The sequence below is a fragment of the Ambystoma mexicanum genome, chromosome 7q (assembly GCF_040938575.1).
Source record: "Ambystoma mexicanum isolate Mex_15411 chromosome 7q, UKY_AmexF1_1, whole genome shotgun sequence".
NCBI classification, from domain to species: Eukaryota; Metazoa; Chordata; class Amphibia; order Caudata; family Ambystomatidae; genus Ambystoma; species Ambystoma mexicanum.
The window spans coordinates 946007488-946030231 of record NC_090941.1 but is presented as its reverse complement, the minus strand read 5'-3'; the positions used below and the strand labels follow the sequence as shown (position 1 = coordinate 946030231).

The 22744-nt window shown below is 46.4% G+C and overlaps 1 protein-coding gene and 1 long non-coding RNA gene across 3 annotated transcripts in view; one reads left to right on the top strand and one right to left on the bottom strand.

Annotated features, from left to right (window-relative positions):
* Positions 1-22744, bottom strand: part of INTS4 (integrator complex subunit 4) — a 1642132-nt gene that overhangs the window by 60478 nt on the left and 1558910 nt on the right. The window lies entirely within an intron of this gene.
* On the top strand, positions 4982-16397 carry LOC138528379 (uncharacterized). Of its 2 annotated transcripts, none has more exons than XR_011284133.1 (4): positions 4982-5070; positions 5840-5989; positions 6084-6137; positions 6507-16397. It is a non-coding gene; the product is annotated as an uncharacterized lncRNA (long non-coding RNA). The 2 variants fall into 2 exon arrangements; XR_011284132.1 differs by having other exon boundaries at positions 5840-5993.

Below are 22744 nucleotides of genomic sequence, written 5' to 3'. Positions count from 1 at the left end.
AACTGGTGAACAACTAGACTACTGCAACATTCTACTCCTAGGCACCTCCAATAATAACATCAACAGATTACAAATCGCCCAAAGCAGTACCCTCAGAGCTGCACTCAGTATACCCAAGAGAGAGCACATCTCCCAGGCACGAAAAGATGCCCATTGTCTCCTGGTCAAAGATCGCATAACATTCAAAGCCCTCACTATCAAACACAGATGCATCGCCCAGTCTGCCCCAGCATACCTAGTGGAAAGAATACACCAATTGCCAGCCCACAGACTGAAACGTGACCAATACTCACACCAACGCTCAGTGCCTGCATTCAACAGAGCACAAACAGGCAGCTCTAGCTTTGAGGTCCTAGCCCCCAAAGCCTGGAACTCACTCCCACTCAGTCTAAGAAAGGAAGAATCCCTGACAACCTTTAGGAAAGTTCTAAAAACAAAGTTGTTCAACTAGACCTCCTTGTCATACATTGTCTCCAACACTTTCCTTTTGTAATCTGTAACTCCTCTTTACATTGTCATCTACCGTATATCTGCTCCTGCAACAATGTATAACCTGCACCAAGTGTATACCCTGTATAACATGTATAACGTGCACCAAGTGAATATCCTGTAACAGCGCCACAATGCCTCCGGGCCACTGGGCGCTTTATAAATCCAAATAAATAAATGCTCTCCACCCTCTGCAACTCATCCAGAACAGGACTGCGAGACTTGTCCTTGGCCTCAAGCCCAGGGATTGTATCTCTCCAGGACTGAAATATCTGCACTGGCTCCCAGTGGCTGCAAGGAGTAAGTTCAAAACCCTCTGCATTGTCCACAAGGCCTTCTGGGGACCCAATACCTCCAACTCGCTCTTCCTAAATACCTTCCTTCTCGAGCTCTTCGCTCATCAGACTCCAACTCCCTCAGGGTCAGTCGCTTCTCCAAGCAACGAGTTGGTGGTAGATCTCTTTCTTCGGCTGGGGCCTTCCTCTGGAACAGCCTCCCTGAAACTTGAGGTTGGATAGCAGGTCTTCACGGATGTTCAGGAGAGCAATTTCCGTGCTTTTGGCAGCTCTGAAGCCAAACCGGTGGTCATGGAGACAACCAACAGATTCAGTGTGAAGATTAAGATGGGAGATGGCCAGCTTTTCCAAGAGTTTGCCCAGGAAAGGAGTGATGGAGATTGCCCGATAGTTAACCGGGCAGGACGGGTCGGCAGAGGGTTTCTTAAGAAGAGGGTGCACAAGGGAGTGCTTCAGGAGGGAAGGCTCCAATGGCGAAAGAGTGGTTGCAGAAGTTAGCCAGAGCAGGAGCCAGGGTGTCAATGTGGAGGAACAGGGGTGAATCTGTTTTGACAAGACTTTCATAGATCGGACTGTCTAGAAACCTCATCTGGGGAGAACAGGGGAAAGGGAGAGTAGGAGGGAGGAGAGGTGGCCCGAAGAAGGACCACAGGAAGAGCAGGGAGTAGAGGGAGAGGGAGAGGAAGAGAGAGAGAGGACAGGATGTCCTGAGTTTTAGATATGAAATGAGAAGCCAGAGCCGTGCAGAGGGCCTGGGAGGGTACAGGAGAGGTAAAGACTGCAGCAGGATTGGCCAGTTCCTTGCAGATTTTAAAGAGTTTGGCTCAGTTGTTAGATGCCGCAGAGACGTGGGCTTGTATGTGAGCTCTCTTTTTGGTGCGGACAGAGCCGGTATTGCCTTTGGAGCAGGCGGCAGGCCAGTTTTTCATATATCCGGCCTCCCCCACAACGCGGGCGCAGGCCAGCATGGTCCAAGTATATTTTTTGGAGCTTAGATGGGGTGCAATGTAGCATATGTAAGATATTATATTGAATGAGCTTCATTCGCATGTTCATAGCTACTGACGTGGTGAATCTGCACATGGCCTTCCATTGCACCTCTGATCTCCTGCCCCAGTTCAGCCGCCCACTTCCCACGTGAGGGATCTTTTCCCAGCAGTAAGTGTTTGCTTATATCCCAACTCTTCTGACATTCCACCAGAGTTGGTTACTTTTTAAAGAATTGTGCTGAAGGAACTCAATAAAATTATTCAACATCCAAGAAATGCTCTTCGTCCAAACTTAAAACAGTCAGAATTTCAAGCCATTTACTCTTTGGCCCGAGATTCTTCCATTGTGATAAAAGTATCGGATAAAGGGGGTGGTATAGTGGTCTGGGATGCAAAACTATATGATCAGGAAGCCCAAAGGCTGCGGGACATCCCAGGCCGCTACACCAGAATCCAGAGAGATTCATCTGTCATGATTAAGAAGAAAATATTGGCGCTGACTGAAGGAGCGGTTCAAGAAGGGTATCTATCCATTTAAGAATCTGAATTCATTAATCATTCAGAAGAACGCATCCTGCTTTTTTATATCATCTCTAAAGTGCACAAGAACACTTCTAACCCACCGGGATGCCCCATTGTATCGGGCTGTGGTTCTATTGTAGAACCCTTATCCAAATATATTGACTTTTTCATCAAGCCAATTGCCATGGCTACACCTACATTTTTACTGGATTCTAGGGACGTTATTAACTTAGTGGAAGGACTGGAATTCGATCCAAGTAAGCACATTTTGGTGCCGCTTGATATTGAAGCCCTCTATACCAACATACCCCAAGATAAAGCGATACATAGCCTAAAAACTATGCTCGATAGGTGCACTTTACCACACGATGTCCCCACATAATTGTTGAGTACGTGTGCAGAATTGGTACTCTCTAATAGCCTTTTTAATTTCAAAGAGACCTTCTTCCTACAAAGCAAAGGGACTGCCATGGGCTGCACTTTTGCACCAAACTTGGCCATTATTTTCATGGCGTTGAAGCAAGAAAGTGTCCTCAGCAATACCAACCCGTTCTTTCAGCAAATCAAACTATCGTTATATCGACGATATATTGCTCATTTGGGAGGGCAATGTTGAAACATTAACAGCCTTTGTTGACTGGCGTAATCAGGTGGACTCCAATATTCACTTCACGTTTGACCATTCCACCACTAGGCTTACATTTTTGGATTCATCAATCTTTCATGAGTTGGGTGTCTTGCAGACAGAACTATATAGGAAACCCACTGAAAGAAATACCACTTTACAATTTAACAGCCAACACCCAAAAAGTTTGCTGTTAAATCTCCCTTATGGGATGTTCTTGCATCTGCGGCGCAATTGTACGATATTACCAACTTCAACAAGCACGCTGATGTTCTTGAAACAAGGCTTCGCGAACGTGGGTACCCAAAGAAATTGGTCAAACACTGTAGGAAAAGTCTGGTTTACAAATCGAGAAGCCCTGCTCAGTTCCAAAACCAAATCTGGTGAAAAAGGCCAGTTGGTATGCACATCTACTTTTTGCCAACATAGTGTGGCTATTAAGGGAATTATTCAGAAAAACTGGAGAATCCTCAACACTACTGAAGTTAAACCACAAAAACCACTGTTTGCGTTTAAGAAAAGAAAGAATTTAAGGCACAAACTTACTGGAGCCAGTAGAACCTCCTCTAAAAGCCTTACATTGAGAGATAGCAACTTTAATCCAGTGACAGGCCATTACCCCTGCACATCGTGCGTGGCATGTAAATATTCAAAGAAAATGACATCTTTCAGTTGCGAAGGCAGGCTGTGGGATTTTCACACTTTTACCACCTGTAAAAGTAGAAATGTCATCTACGCCATTCAGTGCCCTTGCCAAATGATGTATATTGGCAAAACTTCGAGAGGTACATTTACGTATTAATGAACATCCATCGAAGATCAGAACACGTAATCTTCGCGCACCACTGGTTCTCCATTATGTGGAGATGGGCCACACTGTTGATCAGTTCACATGGTTTTGTGTGGAAAAAGTTGGTAACAGCAGTACTGCACAGGTAGAAAATAGATCACATATAAGGAACAATTGGGGATTTTCAACCTTAAAACGGTTGAAAAGGGCCTTAATACCTTGGAATAGTGGGAATTCAATAATTGAGTGGGGCACAAGTACATTGGACAGTGCAACTCAACAGTCCTCAGTTTAGAAAAGATAATCTAACTACTGTATCCTTACCATGTCCAATTTATCATTTAAACTGGTACACCACATCTATTTAGGACCCCTAACTTTTGGGTCCACTAAATCAAATTCTTTTTACTTCTTCTAGTCCAGGCCCAATACCTTTGGGTTAGGTCCGCCAGGCGGGACTCCTATGTCCATTTCCAGTTAGTATATCCATTTTCTATGTGGTATTGTCAACAAGGCGGCTTATTAACTTTCACCCCACATTTTGTGACTAGGAGTACCTGATGGGTCGCCCTGGCCCATCTTTAATCAGTTGATCCACCCTTCATGGCAATTCAAACATGGGTGCTAACCATTCATAGCACCGACCAGTTGGTCAGATTGCATTGATCACGTGCCAACTTTTATCAGTTGATCCACACCCTCCATATGGTAATTTAAACAAGGCTGTTAATCATCCTTCGCACCAACTTGCTGGTCATATTGCACTGACCCCCTGCCAGTGGTAAGCTGCCTCTTTGACCCTTCCGAATAGTACGGGACATAAACGTACATGACATTATTTTCGGGTTCCTTATTGGTTATGCATGATCTTTGTCTTGCTTTCACAATCCAGTGCATATTTTTCTTTCTAGGACTGTTGTTCTGGACTGTTGGTGCCTTTGTAAACAGATTTGCTTACCCTCCCATTCACGGGCTCTTCATTTTTCATCATGTGAGATGTCACGTGTACCCTGCCAATGGTAAGCTTTCCCTTTGTCTCTTCCGAATAGTTTGGGACTCAAATATACACATGTCATTATTTTTGGTTTTCTCATTGTCAAATGCATGATCTTTATCGTGCTTTCACCATGTAGTGCATATTTTCTTTTCAGGACTGCGGGTGCCTTTTTTTTATATAGATTGGCTTCCCCTTCCATTCACAGGCTTTTCCTTTTTCCATCACGTGAAATGTCACGTGTTTCTCTGCCACTTGTATTTATAGACGGCTTTTCAGTTTTCACTATCAGCCTCTGAGACGGCGGGACAGCTGCCGTACTGAAGGACGTTTACTTCTCGGGAGGATGCACGGTAAACGCTACTGTAAGCTTCGTTTTAGTAGTTTTTCTCACTCTTTTGTCATCCTGTGACACTAAAGGATAGTGTTAGTGCTTCCACTTGCAGATATTTTCTGGACAGTTTGTCTTCATTAAGCCGTATTTACGACAGCTTGCTTCGTGCACTACATCCCTAATTAAATCACATCTGTGCGAAAGTGTTTCACTCCTATCGGCTCGCCATTCAGCTTAGTAACATTGCCAAGCACTTTCCTCCTTTCTCTCTTTTTTCAGTATCTTTTTGCACGCAGTGTTGTCTAGAAACTATTACCTTTAGCTTTTAATTGGAGGCGTATTCCACAGCTTCAGTCATTTTTCACCCATGCTTTTGCTTTTCTCTACACTCATGTATGAGTACTAATGCAGGTTGATTCTTACACCTGAAGTGACTTTTCTAAATAATGTTTTATCTGCATTAGGGTCATTGCCCTTCGTAAGGGCTCGGCCTCGAGCCGCTTTAAGAACACAAATCTCCACGGATTCTGCGTTTCCCTTTATAGTCGAGCCATTAACAGACTATTCGGCTCTGATGGCTATTTTTGATTGTAGCCCACTTTTAAATGCAGCGTTTCCTCCAAATGCAGCATATTATTAAATGCAGCTGATTAATGCTTCTATTATGCATTGCAGGCAGTGGTTCTTTCCCATTCCTTTCCTCTCCCCTCCCCCCATTCTCTGCACAGATTTAATTCTGGCTCCACTCCTTCACTCAATTTCTATTTATTCTTCCTTTATATTTTTTTCATTTTGTGCAGACTTTGCTTAAGAGAAGCTTAAATCGGCCATTACACAGTCCGAATACAATAGCACTTCAGTCTTTTCCAGTCCTTTGATGCAGTGCATCGATGAAAAATTGTATTGAGGCAGACATAAATGGGAACATAAAATCGACCGCGTCCCACGTGGTAGGTGAGCAGAGTTTTGGTCAACACCATCTATACAACAGGTTTGCTTGCGCCATTCTCTTAACAGTGACTGCTTAATGTTTGTCCATCACAGACTTATGCCTTGCTGACACTTCATTGCAGGAACGCTCCAGCGACAAAAAGTTGGGTCAGTATTTAGCCCGCGTTTCTCTCCTTTTCTCTCACACAAAATTGCTGTTGTCCTGTTGTCCTCTCTTCCCATTCATGCTTTGTCAGACGGGCCTTTTGGCAGCAGCTCCCACACACAGGATAGGGCTTGGATCTACCAGGCCTCACCCGCCTTTTGGGCACTTAGAAATGTAGGACACTGTTTTATTATTATTTAGTGTATCTAGGCATGTGTATTGCATTGTATTTGGTTTTACCACATGTGTGTATTAGGTTAGTGTAAATTGGTTGTTGTAGGGTGTGTTTAACAAAATATGTTCTTTTATAATTTGTTGTATTGTCTATTGGGTTTGTGTATTAATACCAATATGTGTACACTCTGTTTTAGTACACCCGTTAGGATTCCCTGATGAAGACGTGGACTTAATAGATCCATCACGTTGAAACCGGTTGGAAACCGAAGACTGTTGGAGATGTGATTTTATGAACTGTATTAATTATTATATAGATCCATTCAGACAACTGTTGACATGTTCCTACATTTTTGATATAGTATGAAATTATTTCTAGAAAATGTCTTTTCATGTCATTGCTTGAATGTTTTTTCACATCTAAAACAACATTTTGTGGATGTGTTTGTTGTATGTATGTAGGTGAATTAATGGATTGCCCATTGCAGTAATGTGTCTGGCTATCTGTAATGTTTTACATTTTGTGCTTCCTGCAACCTTTATGTAATTTTGAGTGTTTAGTAATATATGATTGATTCATTTTTGTAAATTGTGTATCGAGGTAAATAATATTTTTGATACGCCACATTAAAATAGAGCCCCCTGGACATTTTTTCAGTATATTCTGGTATGATAATACCCTGGTTCAGAGCATAGGGTTTCCCTGCGTCTTTCAGTATAGCAGCTGCTTACATGGGGTTGCCAGGACATGAAAGCACCCACTAACATTAGAAATGTAAGCCAGTATCTTATTTTCTGGGGGTTCTAGCGGATAACTTTCCCACCTATGCTGTACCGCCTGTATTCCAGACAGCCGTAGCTAGTCCACTCCCTTGTCTTCATGTTTATTCTTCCAATCCTCCAGTGTCAACAATTTACCTTCTGGGAATAAGTCACCTATGGTGCGGTCCCAGCGCCTCTCATCATCTACGTATTGCAGTATCTCGTTTAGGGGAGAGCTGAGGGAAGTTCCACAGCGGCAGGCAGCAGTAGTATGGGTCTTTAACCTTCATTCTTTGAAAGATTTGTCTCTAGGACCCCATTGCAACAAGGACAGGATCAAACGGGCAATCGTCCCTATACGTATTGTCGATTAGAAGTGTCTGCATTTCCAGGCCCTGCGCAGCACCCAGCTCCAGTTTGACATGTGGAGGAGCCTCTCCCATACCATACCAAAAATTGGAAAATTGTGCTGGAGCCGCCATCCAGTAGACTTCCATATTAGGCCCATTGAATCCACCCAGGTCATACGGCAGTGCCATAGATTCCCACTTTTTTCGTACGGCCCCGGCGGGTCACAGGAATTGGGACATGGTGCGATGGAGGTCGGTAAAAAAAAAAAAAATCGCCTATACGCCCATATTGGCACATTTACAAAGTGTACAACATTTTAGGCACCTATATCATCTTAATTAATGGTAATCTACCCACCAGCGATATGGGCAGTCGTTCCCATTTACCCATTTCACTGCTCACATAGCTTAATAGGGCCCCATAGTTATCAGAAAATAGAGATTCCCTCTATCTGGACACCATGACCCCCAGGTATTTCAGAGTCTCTGGCGCCCATTTCAACGAGACCTCCACTTGGGGTCTAGGAGTGTTATATCTCAGACTTCCCGTAATTTACCATGAACCCAGAGTGTTTGCCAGAGCTAATGATATCCTGCATGACAGGGTCTAGATTATATTACGGTCTCTATTGTACACCAGGATATCATCCGCATTTAGCGATATGATTTCGGAGGTTCCCCATATTCGGATATCCTTGGTCCCTCTGCCGTGAACAAATAACATTTGCCATAGGCTCTATTGCCAATGCAAATAGCATCGGTGACAGAGGGCAGCTTTGTCATGTCCCTCTGCCAAGTCCGAATGGGGCTGATTGGGTCGAGTTGATTCTGACTGTGGCAATAAGTTTCATGTACAGGATCGTAATATATTTTACAAACGTGTTACCCACACCACATTTTCAGAGAACAGCAAATAGGAAGGGCCAGGACACCATGTCAAATGCCTTTTGGGCATCAAGTGTGACAGCCACCGCATTGGCTGTAGGGGATATACGAGCCATGATGTTGAACAATCGCCAGAGGTTTAGGGACGTAGCTCTACCTGGGACAAAACCGCTTGATCATTATGGATTAAAGCCGGCATAAGGGGCAGTAGTCCATTTGCCAGCACCTTGGTGCACACTTTGGGGTCTACATTTATCAATAACAGCAGTCTGCAGGTACTACAGTCCTTGCTTGATTCATTCGGTCTAAGTAATACGACTACAACAGCCTCTCATAGCGACTGCGCAAGTTGCCCCTCACGCACAGACTCCTCACAGATATTCAACATGAGGGGTGTCAAGAGTGCCCTGTATTCCATAAAGAATTCCACCGAGAGTCCATCAAGGCCCGGCGCCATGTTTCTCGGCAGTTCTTTAATAACGCACAGTATTTCCTCTGTCGTAACTGGAGTATTTAGTTGGCCCCTAGTGCTCTCCGAAAACAAGCACATAGAAATGGAGTCTAGTAGATCATCAAGACCATGTGTGTCTTCAGGCTCCTGCACTTGGTAGAGTGCTGTATAGTAGTGTATAAATATCTCATTAATTTCCTGTTCCGAATGTCGCAGTATTTGTTGCTCATCCCCAACACCTGTTATATGGGTCTGACCCCCCCTCTTGGTGTACCACATTGGATAGTGTTCTTCCCGGCCTCTCACCCTCGTACAGTCTAGCCGCAGCAGGTCTGGCAATGTACCTTACCTCCCACATCCGCTAGCTACCGGACATCCTCTAGTTGCGTATTTATAGCCGCTAGCGTAGATTGGCTAGGAGTGGCCACATAATCAAGTTCCAGTTTCTTAAGCTGGTCTTCACTACTAGCTATCTCTCTACGTATGGTGCAGAGTACCCCGAATTCCCAGGATATGGCCATTCCTCTGATGAATGCCTTAAATGCGGGCCAGAGCATAGCATGTGTAACAGTGCCAGTATCATTAGTCGCAAAATTCATGCGGATGTCAGCCTCCAAGTCAGTCCGGTAGACTAAGTCGTGCAGGGCCAACGATATGAACCGCCGCATACAGTGGTGTCTGGTGGTCAAGGGCAGCATAATTGGGGAGTGGTTGGAGTAAGTGCAGGGGAGTAGGTCTGCACCTGTTGTCAATCCTACCATCTGATCAGAGACAAAAAACTGCAAACCTGGATGACATGTCATGTACAGTGGAATAGTATGTTAATCCCCTATCACTCTGATGTAGGGTGCGTCATATGTCATGCAGGTGGAGTTCCCTCAGCAAATGAAAGATACAGCTAGCCGCCCTAGATAGGGGCCTGGGTGCCACCCTAGTACGGCCGAAGTCCAAATTCAAAATGGTGTTTGGTGTTCATATCTCCACCCCACACAATCGGGACAAACGGGTACTCCCGTAGCACATCCGCCAATGTTAGATAAAATCTCGGGTCATCCAGGATGGGCCCATATCAATTTACTAAGATGACTTGTTTGTGAAGTAATCAGCAGTATAAAATCACATAACAGCCTTCCGGATCCATGTCCGAGCGTATTAAGTTAAAAGCAACTCTTATGTAGAAGCGTAATCACCCCTCTGGACTGTGTTGAGTAATCTGTTTAGAACCTATCCGGTGCCCATCCTCTAGCAAATGAAGTGTTCAAGATCCCCGTGCGTGGGTGTCTTGTAGGAATAGAACTTGAATGTCATGCCTGTTCACTTGGAATATTATCCTCCTCGCCTTTGCATAATTACCAAGGCCACAGGCATTCCAACTTAAAATTTTAACAGTCCCCATGCTGATTGTATTTATAGCCATGTTCGCAGCTTGCGCAAACAAGCCTTCGGACTCCCGTAGTCGGCGTGTAAACATGTGTTCCATTTTGTGGCTGACTGAACAGCTTTAACCAATATTTCCCCCCATTGTTCCAAGCACCCTCATCGCCCTCCCAATCAGGGCCAGGAGTCACCCGCCCTCTCCCAACCCCAACTGTAGCGCACAACCCCAACTTGCATCAATAGGAGTCCCCGAACAACAGCAACCTTGCCTGAGGTGCAACTGTCTCCATAACGGAGTTCCCAGGTGGCGGACCACCTATCTTGACATTCATACTTGCAAAGGATATTACGAGCCCGCATCGGGTGAGCGATATAGGTGGAGTAGTCGGATCCAGATACTAAATCATAGTGGGAGTCACAAATGTGACTACATCTGGCTAATATCTTCTGAACAAGTCAAGGTCCATGGCTGTGGTGCAATTACGCAAGCCTCCATCGTCTCTGCTTGTCGGCAGTTGGGAAGGGAGCGGTATGTTGGCCTGAATGTACGCCACAGCCTCCTCAGGGACCGTAAAGAACAGAGTTTTCCCTTGATTTTGTATGCATAGCCTCGCCAAAAAAAAGCATAGTCTAGGGAGTGGCCCTCTCTGAGCATTTGAGGATTTCGGTTCCAGCCAGACGACAGTGAAGAAGTCTGGATAGATATGAATTGTTGAGTTGGCATACTGCAGGGGAACCTTCTCCCTGGCCAGGTGCAGCACAGTGTACTGATCACGGTAGTTGAGGAGTTTCGCAATAATTGCCCTAGGAGGGGCACCAGGTCTGGGTTGTCTAGGCAGTGTTCTGTGGGCCCTGTCGACTACAGAGGAAAAATCTTGGATACACAGTAGCTCTTTTATCAGGTTTTCAACTGCCATTTCAATCGGGCGTCGGCCCAAATCTTCCCGGAGCCCCACAATAAGTATATTGCACCTCCGTGACCTAGATTCAAGGTTGTCACATTTAGATAGACCCTTCTTTAAGTCCACTTGTATGGTTGTCACATGGGATTTAAGGGCATGAATGTCATCCTCTGCAGTCCCAATGCAAATCTCTGCCTCTGTGATCCTCACACAGGCACACTCCATTTTCCCATTGAGGGTGCTTATGTTCGTCATTCTGCCATCTAGCTTGTCGGTCATGGAGGCGAAGCCGGCTTGCATCCCCTCCATCAGCTGCTTAAGGTTTGGAGTATCAAAAGGGGGCTGTGCAGGGTCCGTTGTCCCATGTGCCGTAGGGGATACCTCCTGTCGGGGTTCGCTAGGCTGGCGAGCAATGCTTCCATCGTGCCCTGCCTCTTCTGGCTGCTTCCCCCGTGGCATGGTTGCAGGCATAGGGTGAATGGCTCCCCATTCCTAGCCTCTCTTTTAGGGGGCTTCACATTAAATATGTCCTCTACAACGGTGGGGCAGCAGCAAAATCCAAGTTCAGGCACCCACCAGGACCTTCAGCGCTTTATGTGTAAGCCGTTTAGTCTGTATATGCTTCAATTGTGGGCTTTGTCAGCACGTATTTATCTGCATGCTGTTTGTATGTAGAATGCTATAACAGCACCCAGGGCCTCAGTATTGCTGAAGCTGTCTTCAATAAAGATCCAGCACAGAGGTTACAGGCAGGCTGCATTGTACCGCCGCAGTAACCATGTCGCAGGTTAATGGTCGGCAAATTGGTGTCAGAGCAGCGCCCCAATGCAGCGCCAGATCGCTCCCGTGCTACGGGCTCTCATCCGTTCCCCTCACTCACCTCGTGGAGTGGGACCTCGGGGGTGTCCGACCTTGCAGTCAGCCAAGAGCAGACGGGGCACACTCGCCTCCAAGTCGGATCACGGCTTCTCCGTCAGTGAGCCCCCCGCAGCCAAGGGTCCGCCCATGCACAGCTTCCGTCACCGTATGCAGGCCGCTGTGTCGCACAGAGTTCAATCTGCAGGCCCACTATCAGGTGACACCGCGTAGGCCGCGGTTTCAGGCACGGCGCAGATCAAAGACTCCTGTTCGCAGAGCACAGCCAAACTTGGCACAGGTGCGCACCAGCCTCTGCGGCATCGGATGGTATCACAATTTCACAGATTAGGTCTTTACAAGCAGGCCACTGGCACAGTGAGCGGGTGTCCAGTATAGGAGCTCAAAGAGAGGCAGCCATCTTGCGGCTGCTCAACAGCGCCCCCAAATAAGTCTGTTTTCTAGAGTTATGGGCACATGAAGAAATAGAGAAAGAATGGCCCTCTTTCTACTACCAAGAACTAAGCTATAAATAAGGTTTTCAAAATTGTGCTCGGGAGTATTTGTAATTGCTGCGCCCCTGCTTTTTGCCTTCATTTTACGTTTTCTGTGCTTCCCTGGGCTTGGGGAGCACCGAAAACGTAAAATGAAAGTGAAGGCAGCCTCCTCAGCTCTGCTCTGGCTGCAGTAAGCAAAAGCTCCCAGTAGGGGGCTTTTGCTGCTTGTTTAGTGCCGCCAGGTCAGAGCTGAGGAGGCTGCCTGAAATGGCAAAATGGATGCTCCCATGTAAACGCTTCGAGACTCGTCTGCTAAATGTTTACATAGGAACTTTCATTCAAAATATGTTTAAAGTATGTTTTAGACTATTGCCCATTTTTTTAGCCAATAATATTTTCTGAGTGCACTTTTCCTTTAACTACGCAATATCAGCGGAAAGGCGTAAAGGAGTCTTCATAAAAATAAACCCAAGGAAGGGGAACTTGCTGCTTCAGAAACGGGACCAGACGTCCAAGTCCCCGTATTCAGGGATCCTTTCTCAAGGGAAATGCCAAAGATTGTCAGCACTTACACAGCACTGGGTAAAGACCAGTAATCCATAAAGAGAGTCTTCTCGAAAAAGATCTTGAAGGCCAGAAAAGGCAGGGGCTTCTTCTGTGACCGTTACTCGCTGAATAGAAGGTCTCGGGGCAAAAGAGTGGCAGTGCAATACTGGCAAGAACAAAGGACAGACAGCGCCTTTCCGTACCAAGCCAGAGGTTGCGGATGGAGGTGAGCAGCAAAGCTGCCCCTCCAGCCCACAGCTTAGATTCTGCAGCACAGCGCCTTCAATTCCGATAGAAAGGTGGAGAGAGATGTTTATGCATGCCTGGCATGAGTCTTCAGGAGACACCTCGGTGCAGGATACAGTCTGGGGTTTTCGCATAGAGTATTTCAACAAGCCAGTGCAGTTGCGTCTGCCTCGCCCAATAGCAATGTCGGCCGCCGACCAAGAATCACTGGATGGAGAGATAGCCAAGCTGGCGCAAAAATTGCATGATACCCGCTCAGTCAGACAGCGCCTGAGTTTGTTCAGCAATCTCTTACTAGAGAGAAGGAAGATGAAGGCAAGACCTGTTAACAACACAAGGGAACTTATCAGCTTCATTCTTTATTGTCACTTCAGAATGGAGGGCACTCACAAGCTCAGGAATCTTTTACTGCCAAATGACTGGATGGTCCACTTAGATCTGAAAGACGCGTATCTAGCGGTCCTATGCTTCCCTGCTCACAGTAGCTTCCAGTGGGCTGGCCACCCCTGGGAATTCCCAAGTCTGCCCTATGGGCTCTCATCAGCGCATTGGTGTTTTACCAAGCTGATGAAGCCAGTGGTAGCAGTCTCAGGGAGCAGGGCATCAGGCTCATCATGTACTTGGACATGATTATCATGTCCCAAGACAGAGATCTGTTGACGCAGAAAGCTCGGTGAGCAGTGGATCGGCTGCGCAGTCTAGGGTTCCTGGTGAACTGTGAAAAGTCAACCTGACACCCACGCAGGTAATGGGAGTTTCTGGGCTTTTGTGTGAACACAGTGGAAGCTATGCTCACAGGTGCAGACAATCTGGAGAGAGAGAGATTAGCCTACTCCTTGCAAGGGGCCAGTTGTCGCTCCAGGAACTAGCGAGGGTCACAAAACTTCTCTCCTCTTCAGTGCAAGCCATATTTCCTGGTCCCTTAGATTGCAGAGCGTTACAACAATTGAAGAACGCTTTCAACGAGTGAAGATTTCAGGCGAAACAAAGCTGGAATTGGTCTGGTGTCTGGATCAGATGGAAGCCTGGAATGGCAGAGCTATATTTGGATTTGACCGGACCTGGTGATAGAATCGGATGCCGGTCAGCTGGGCCGGAGGGCACACTATGGGACAGTGTCTATGGGGGGAAATGGTCCCCCCAAGAGTTCGAGGTCCAGGCTCCTAGCAGAGTTGGCCAAGGACCGTTGCCACGATTGACTAGACAATCACATCTTGCTGACAGCTGAGTATCTCCCGGGTCTAGAGAATACAGTAGCGGACTGGAACTTGTGGACTACAGTGACTGGAAGACCAGAGAATTTTCTGGAAGCTTCACAGTGGCTGGGAGCCGATCCACATGGACCACTTTGCCTCACGGCTGTAAACCCACCTTCCGGTTTTCTTCAGCTGGAAGTTAGTCCCAGCAGCGAAGGCCGCGGATGCGTTTCTCAAGCCTTGGTTTGTGGGACTGCTCTATGCTTTTCACCCATTTGCGCTTATATCCTGATGCCAGCTAAAAATTCATCAAGCATGGCAGAAGCGGTGCTGGTAGTCCCATTGTGGACAACACATACTTGGTTTCCAGTTCGACTCGAACTTTCTGCAAATTATCCAAACCATCTAGCCTACGATTCTTTTCTTCTGACAATCCGCAGCGAGACCTGCACCCTTTGGTTAGCTCGCAAGCTCTGACCCTGACATTCTGGAGGATTTCAAGGCACGTTGGAAGGTCCCAATCCTTTCGACAATAGTCAGCCTCATCAAAGACAGCTGGGCTTCTTCCACATCGGAATACAACAGAAATGCATGGGCAATTTGGTCCCGCTGGTGCTTGGAATGGGATGTACATTCTGTTTCAGCCCCTCAATATGCGGTTCTCAATTTTCCAGCATTACTCGCTGAACAGGGGAAGGCTTACAGGACAATTAACACCTATAGATCTGCCATATCTGCAGGGCATAAGCTAGTGGATGCTCTCCCCATCGGTAATGTCCCCCAGTGTGTTGCATGCTAAAGCGGGTTTGTTTCTTGACGCGGTTCCAAGCTGATTTCCTGTTTAGCCTTTCTGGATCCTCCAGTTATGTGTGGTCCAATGCTCGGAAGCATACAAGGAGGCTACCAAAGACCTCCAATCCAATCCCAGAGGGAAATTGCTAATTGCTATTCAGAAGCCTCACAAGCCAGTGTCTTCTCCTGCGCTGGCTCGCTGGGCAAGATGGACTTTGGCGCAGGCCAGTATCAATACATCTCAGTTCGGAGACCATTCGGCCATTTGAGCAATGGCTTCTAAAGCCTTTCAGGTTGGTGTTAGTCTGCAAGAATGAATGGAGGACATAATTAACAGCCGGCGTGGGTGGTGGTGAGTAAGCTTTAAACTACTATAATGCTTGCATCTGATCTTGAGATAGAAGGAAGATTTTCTAGAATACCTTCTAAAAAAGTCTTGATTCTTTTAAAGACAAATGGTTGTAGAACTATACTTTCGATTATTTTAACACAGTCCTGCTAGTAGTTTTGAAGCAATCTTGTACCTCCCTGACTTTTGTGTCTCTTTTTGCAGGGGTGGAGGCTAAACTGGTCGCAACTGCGTAAAGAGCCGTAGTTTGCATGCGAGTCAGCGGCAAAAGAGAAAGATGAAGGGCAGAAGAGGGCTTTTCAAGGGATGACAGCTGCAGATTGGTTCAAGGAAGTCAGCCGGCTCACAGAGTTGGACTACATTAAACCGCCATGTTTTCTGGGAAACATTTTTCAATATGTTTGAACGTTAAGATTTCAGCAAAGTATGAGTATTTTTGTAAAGTTCTTATGCTTAAATCTAGATGCTTCAGCTTCTTCATTAAAGAAAGAGCAGCATAATGCTCACCTTTGTGTCTTTAAAAGAATCAAGACTTTCGTATAAGGTATTCTGGAAAATCTTGATTTTTAAGAGATATAGTGCGTTCTCACAATTAGCAAGCAAGTAAAAATCTCTTCATTCTTTTGATGGGTTTGTTATTATGTGATGTTTAATATGTTTAACTCATTATGTTATGCTATTTTCTGTGAGACATTATGTACTTGAGGTATGGTTCTTATTGTTTTTTTTTATTGTAAACTTAATAAATTGTGTTGGAAAAAAAAGAAAAAAAAGCTATCTCTTCAACCCAGCAAGCCTTTTAGCCGTTATCAAGAACCCCAACTCCTGAGACTTACAAGGATATTATTCCACAGAAATATGTTGCTGGATTCCAGCTACATTGAGACACTTCCCAGGTCTCCTCTCAGGCTCCCCTGCTCAGTGGCAGCTTCAAGATTAAAGGGTCATGTGATGTGAAAGGACTAGTGCAGATGTTAAGGAATCTGCGTGCCGGCTGCATTTTTACCAAAATGAAGCCGCAGCAGCGTATCAAAATTGCATTTGCCGCCATATTAGTATGCCCGAACCTCGCCAGAGAGCAGACACTGCTTCTTCTACTGAATTACAGCGCGAGCCTCCTGCTGAACAAATACAGACCTGCAAGAGAGCTGGAAAAGCCTCCCTATTGACAGAAGCGCCATGAGCTTGCTGGGGCTGGAGTGCAGACAGGTGGAGACAGTGCCTTTAGCTGATGAGCGGTGACCTCCTGGTCTGACCCCCAGGGCCCCTGTAGCTGAACGCCCTGCCCAAACCACGCCGCGGACTGCAGGTACCGTCCCTGAACTGGCATGCACGACCAGCGGGCTTGGTGCTGATACAGGCTGATCTGGCCTGGCCTCAGAGCTTGCTTCAGCGTTTGAGGACCTGCGGCGGAAGGGCTTGCTACCTGGCTGAGTTCTCTTTTTCCCCATCTCCTACTGCAGAACACTAAATTCCATGCAGTAATTTTGCCTGGATTTGGCAAAGTGCTGCCGGCCCCAAGCGTGGATACTGCGGATATCCGCTAGCTTCCACTCAGGGCCTTGTGATTGTAAATTATGCCCTGACTCCACTGCTAAATTCTTTTAACCGAATAACCAATGTCGAAACATCAGAAAAAACAGAAATGCAACTGCTGCAAATGGCCTAGAGTGCTTCTCCCATGAGAATGTGGGACAGTAATTAAGAGCAGAAAGGATAGATGAGTTTTCAGTGGAAAACAACATCATCCTCAAAAAAGTACTTGAACTAAAACCAAGACACAAAACCGCCCCTACAGATCAACGGTGATGGGGATAGGATTGATAATATGCAAGTTAAATTCGTGGAACTCACAACTCGCATTTGAGCAATGGAGAGGCAAATGGAAAACGTGGATTCTGAAGTACTTAAAATAAATGAAGACCTGAAACAGCTTGAACAGATGAAAAACAAACTGGCTAATAATCTGGAGGATCCTGGCCGGGGAAGTCGATTAGCTGGAACATCCAATTTCTTTGCCTGCGACGGGTCGAATCTGAGAAAATAGAAGTCCATGTTGAGTCTCTGATACAATCACTAATCCCAGATGCCCCTTTTTAAAAGTTATTAGCTATAGAGAAGGCCCGCAAATAAAAAGGTCTCCTTCCTAGGCAGGGTGACACCACACCGTCCCATTCTGAAGTTTTTGAATTACAGCAAAAGGGACACTGCACTTCATGCAGCCCTCAAAATAGGTGTGAATCTTTTTGATAACGCGACACTACAGGGTCCAAAGTGCTAGAAGGGTATTTGATGTGGCAAAGAAGGCTTTCAGAACAAAACATGTTTAATACTCTATGATATACCCATGCTAGATTCAATTATACATGCATTGGAAATGCACTTCTACACTGATCCTGAGCAGGCGGCATGCAGGCTGAGTAGCTGCCGTGTGGAAGCTCTGAAAACATGTTTGTAGGGCATCTAACGGATAATTTAGCAGATAGTTACGTATAGACTTGATATGTATATGTATTTAAATGGATTTTCAGAATTAACCCCAGGCGTGGATTCTGATAAACCAACCTATTATTAGCCTAATCCAGTCAAGGTAGAGTAGCAGAGCAGTAAGGCTTAGACTCAGCTGGGGTGAGAGAGTGATTTAGGTCTACAACGAGACACACAAAGCGCACTCCAATAATCCCAGATAGACGGAGAAGTATGCAAATATACATGTATAATGTCTTTGAATACACTTTAAACATGAAAACCTCAGGTAAATATTTGTATTAAACCAATATTAAATACATAGATACATCCATTATCCCTTCATACGACTGGTCCAACCCACTCAAGTGGGCACATCCTTGATGCAATTCTCAGCTCCCATAACCTAATTTACTTATCCCAGCCCAAACCACTCATCTGGACCGACCACTATGCCATCTCTTTCTCTAGCCACACCCCTGTCCCCCCTCTTACCGCTCTCCTGTCCTCCTCACCCCAGGATCTCAAATGCTGAAACAAAATCAAGATCTTCCCTGACATAGCCGAAGCCCAGCTTCTTTGTCCCCCTGCAACACTCCCCTCGATAGAGCCTTAACCATCGACTCCTTCAACTCCTGGCTTAATGACTCACTAATTCCTCACACCCCTCTCGTGCCTGCTTCCTCACGCAATGGACCGTCCCCCAAATGGTTCACCCCCCTCCAGAGGAATGCCAAAAAACAAAATAACTCTTGAACGGAAATGGCAGGTATCTGAATCCGATCTCAACAGATCCATGTTCGCCCTGCACCATTGTAAACTGAAATACGAAAGGCCAAAAAAGTCTACTACAATAAACAAATTCTCGACTGTGGCAACCGAAGCAAAGAACTCCCACAAGATCATTTCAGAATTCGCCAAACCCACTTGCTGCTCTAGCCAATCCACCCCAACACAAACACTCTGCGACTCCCTCTCCCTTCACCTCTACAAAACTGCTCTTGACAGGACGACTTCCCTTAACACCAAACTATCCTTCCTCTCCCCCCTCCCACCACCGATCCCTCCAACTCCCATTCCCCCGACGCCCATTGCCCCTACCTTCTACACCTTCAAACCATCTCCAGAGTCGAGTTCCTTGACGTACTATCTGCAAGCAAACCTCTGAGTCACCCCTCAACCTTTGCCCCGCCTCTGTCCTGAAAGAAATATTCTCATCTACCTGTGCATGAGATCATGCAAGAGCCATACTAATTGATTCCGTCACCTCTGGCATCTTCCCAGATGCCTTCAAAACAGCGCATGTCAAGCCCCTTCTTAAAAAGGCTTCCCTCGACCTGCTTGACCCCAAAAACTACAGACCAATCTCCAAAGCCAGATTTCTAGTAAAACTCATCCACCGGACGGCATACTCCCAGCTCAACGTCTTTGTAGAATCCAGCAGTCTCCTCGGCCACGCACAACAAGGCTTCAGATTGCGACATGAAACAAACCACTCTGATTGCGATCTGGGATGATCTCAAGGTCACTGCAGACTCTGAAGGATGTGCTGCACTGATTCTCCTCGATCTATCTGCAGGCTTTGACACGGTTAACCACTCAATCCTCCTTGACCGCCTTCACTCCCTAGGAATCCGAGGCACTGCTCTCAAGTGGATCGCCTCCTTCCTCAGCGACAGGAAACAAATAACCCTCCTCTCCCTTTTGTCTCAACTGCTAGCTCAGTGAACACTCCCAAGGCGCATGCCCATCGGCTCTCCTGTTCACCCTCTATAGGACCACTCTACCAGGAATCATCCGCTTGTACCACATCTTATGCTACAACTATGTTGACGATACCCAAATCATCCTAAGAATTCCCAAATCATGCATCCCGACCTGGAAGCCTGTCTTCGCGATATTGATCGATGGATGACAACAAACCACTTCCTCCTGAACACTGCTAAAACTGAAATGATGGTGTGCAGCAACACTGCCCTTCTACCACATCTGCTCCCTTGGCCCCAGTCCCTCGCCACAACCCCCTACCCCCTCTGACTCAGTAAAAAACCTAGGCAGCACTATGGACTCAGGCCCAACACTCTCCTGTCAGATCAACAACGTCTCAAAACGCTGTCACTACCACCTCAAACTTCTCAGACATATTTTCCCTACCTCTCCTACCCGAACAGACTTACCGCAGTTATGTCTATTCTGATGTTGGGATCGGACTATCCCAACTCCCTATACCTAGGAGCCCCGGCCTACCCACTCAACAAACTCCAAAGAGCCCAAAGCGCTGCCGCAAAACTGCTCCTTGCCCTGGGTCAAAGAGACCACATCTCACCTGCACTCCGAACCCTTCACTGCTCCCAGTCGGACGAGGGGCCAACTTCAAGACCCTTTGCATCACTCACCAAGCAGTACACAAGACTGGCCCATTACACCTACAAGAAAAGATAAAAGCATACCTCCCATCCCGCACCCTAAAATTAAGCACTGCCTTCCTTCTAGCGATATCAACTTCTAACTCTGTTAGGATTGGTGGATTGGCCTTCGTTACCCTGGCCTCTACTCTGTGGCACTCGCTTCCCCCACATATTCGACACACCCAGGACTATATGACTCCCCGTAAAGCCCTAAAAACGTGGCTCTTTCTGTAATACCAACCATGCCCATCTGAAGCGATTGAATCCTAGCATCCCGATATTTAATTGCTCAATGCATCCCGAACCATGTCACCACTGAAAACTCTTACTAATTTGCTAGTAAGCATCCACTTGCATGACCTCCGGAATATCGATCTCCTTTGATCATAACTCCACTCAAATACTCACCCCCATATCACTAAGCTTACTCTACTTGTCATGACCACTGTGAGTGGGCACAAGTTGTGCCGCAAGCAGGCTCCCACCAGAACCCTGAGGGCCTTAAAACCACTGCAAAAGGGCTCCTGGAGCCAGTCCTGGCACCTTTGGCACCAGGCTCATTTGTAGGAAGGAAGGGTTGTTCAAACTAGGCCCCATTTATGTACATGGACCTTTAAATCCAACATGGAAGCACCCACACAGTCTAGTTCTAAGAACCAAGCCATGCGGTCTAGTGTTTTTGGCGTGGCAGGCCTGGAACTACTTTCACCTGGTACTACTTTACCTGGGCTATATAAACCACACCCTGACTGCAGAACACGCTTCGAGTTATTCTGCAACCCGCAGCGTGACGCTCACCGTGTCCAGCTCCTGGTCTTCAGCATCTTCCTGTAATCCTGCAAGAACAATAACAAGATTATTCTGCTTTACCTGAGAAAACACCATCCAGCACTCAGCATCTCAACTGGGCTGCAATCTGTGGAAACCGAGAGAAGAAGAAACATCACTCACCTGTGAGTACTAGCTTAAGGACTTCCGGCGAACCACTACCACAGTTGCTGTTCGAACATTGTGACCTGCAATAACGAGAAAGGGAACAAATAATATTAGAACGCGAACTTCCAAAACATCGAATTCCATCAATCTTACCTGAATTCCATTGTGCTACGCCACGCTTCCTCCGGAGCACCACAGCAACATCTGAAAAGAGACATATTCAGGTTCGCTTTCAATATTAAACAACCGCACAGTGCTGTAGTTACCTTAACGGATTTCGGGGGCCTGTTTTTCATCGCACTCTCATCCACTCGCAGCACCACAGCGGCCTGTGAGGAGAAGAAGAAGAAAACACAGGTTAGCTTTAAAAGACAATAAATGCGCTGCGCTTCGCGTTTTCTCTTACCTAGAAAACGTGCCTTTCCATCCGGCACGCCAGCATCAAGACCTTCGCACCTAAAAAGAGGGAGATAAAGACATTAACAAATTCCCACCATAAACAGAACAAAGACTTACAATTAACAAACCTACCTGCCTACCAGCAGATTCGGGGTCACAGCAGGCCTGGGCCCAAGCAAGGCATATTGCACCAGTGTAGCAACTCGGGCAGCTCATAAACAAACGACAAGCGCCCCTGCACAAGAAACGCAGGACGGATAGCTCACCCTACAAATAACTAAGGTAAGAAAAGAACCCAGTGGGAAGGGAATCGGTCAGAGGGAGGTGGGAGATTCACCCATTAGATACAATTATCACAAATCCTCCCTTCTGTAATTTCAGATTCATTATTCAGCACTGGGCAACTACGCATCCAGGGTTCCAGATATCAGAGCCTTGCAGACGCCTCTGGGGATATCCGGTGAGCGTAACGCTACTCTATACCATCACACAATTAGAGTGCAGCTATACCCCTCGATCAATTCGGCCTAGCTGCTCACATTTGAACACTACCACATGAACACCTTATCACGCTAATAAAACGCAGATATATCCCATGACAAACCGGCCTAGCTACACACATGCGTCATATAGTCCTAACGCAGCCAGAACTCAGTCTGGGTGTCCACCCACTAGACTGCACACATTCATCGGATATCGTCACCACCACACCTAATGCTAGGGTTCAACTACCATCAGGCAATTACATCAGCTGCACACTTAACTGGTGCACCCATGCACCTTACGATACTTACTCTCTCAACTGGCCTGGACAGCGGCCTCTGAGGGCGTTCAACCTACCAGCGCTTTGGGGTCATACCAATGATATATAGAGCGCTATATGAATGCCTAATAACATAACATTTGGGGGTCCTGGTTAGAACCCCTAACACTATCTCAAAAACAGTTAAGAAACAGTGAGCATAATCGTAAGTAATAACCTCAATAACTGTGTGGTAAAGCAGTTGAAGATTTAGAA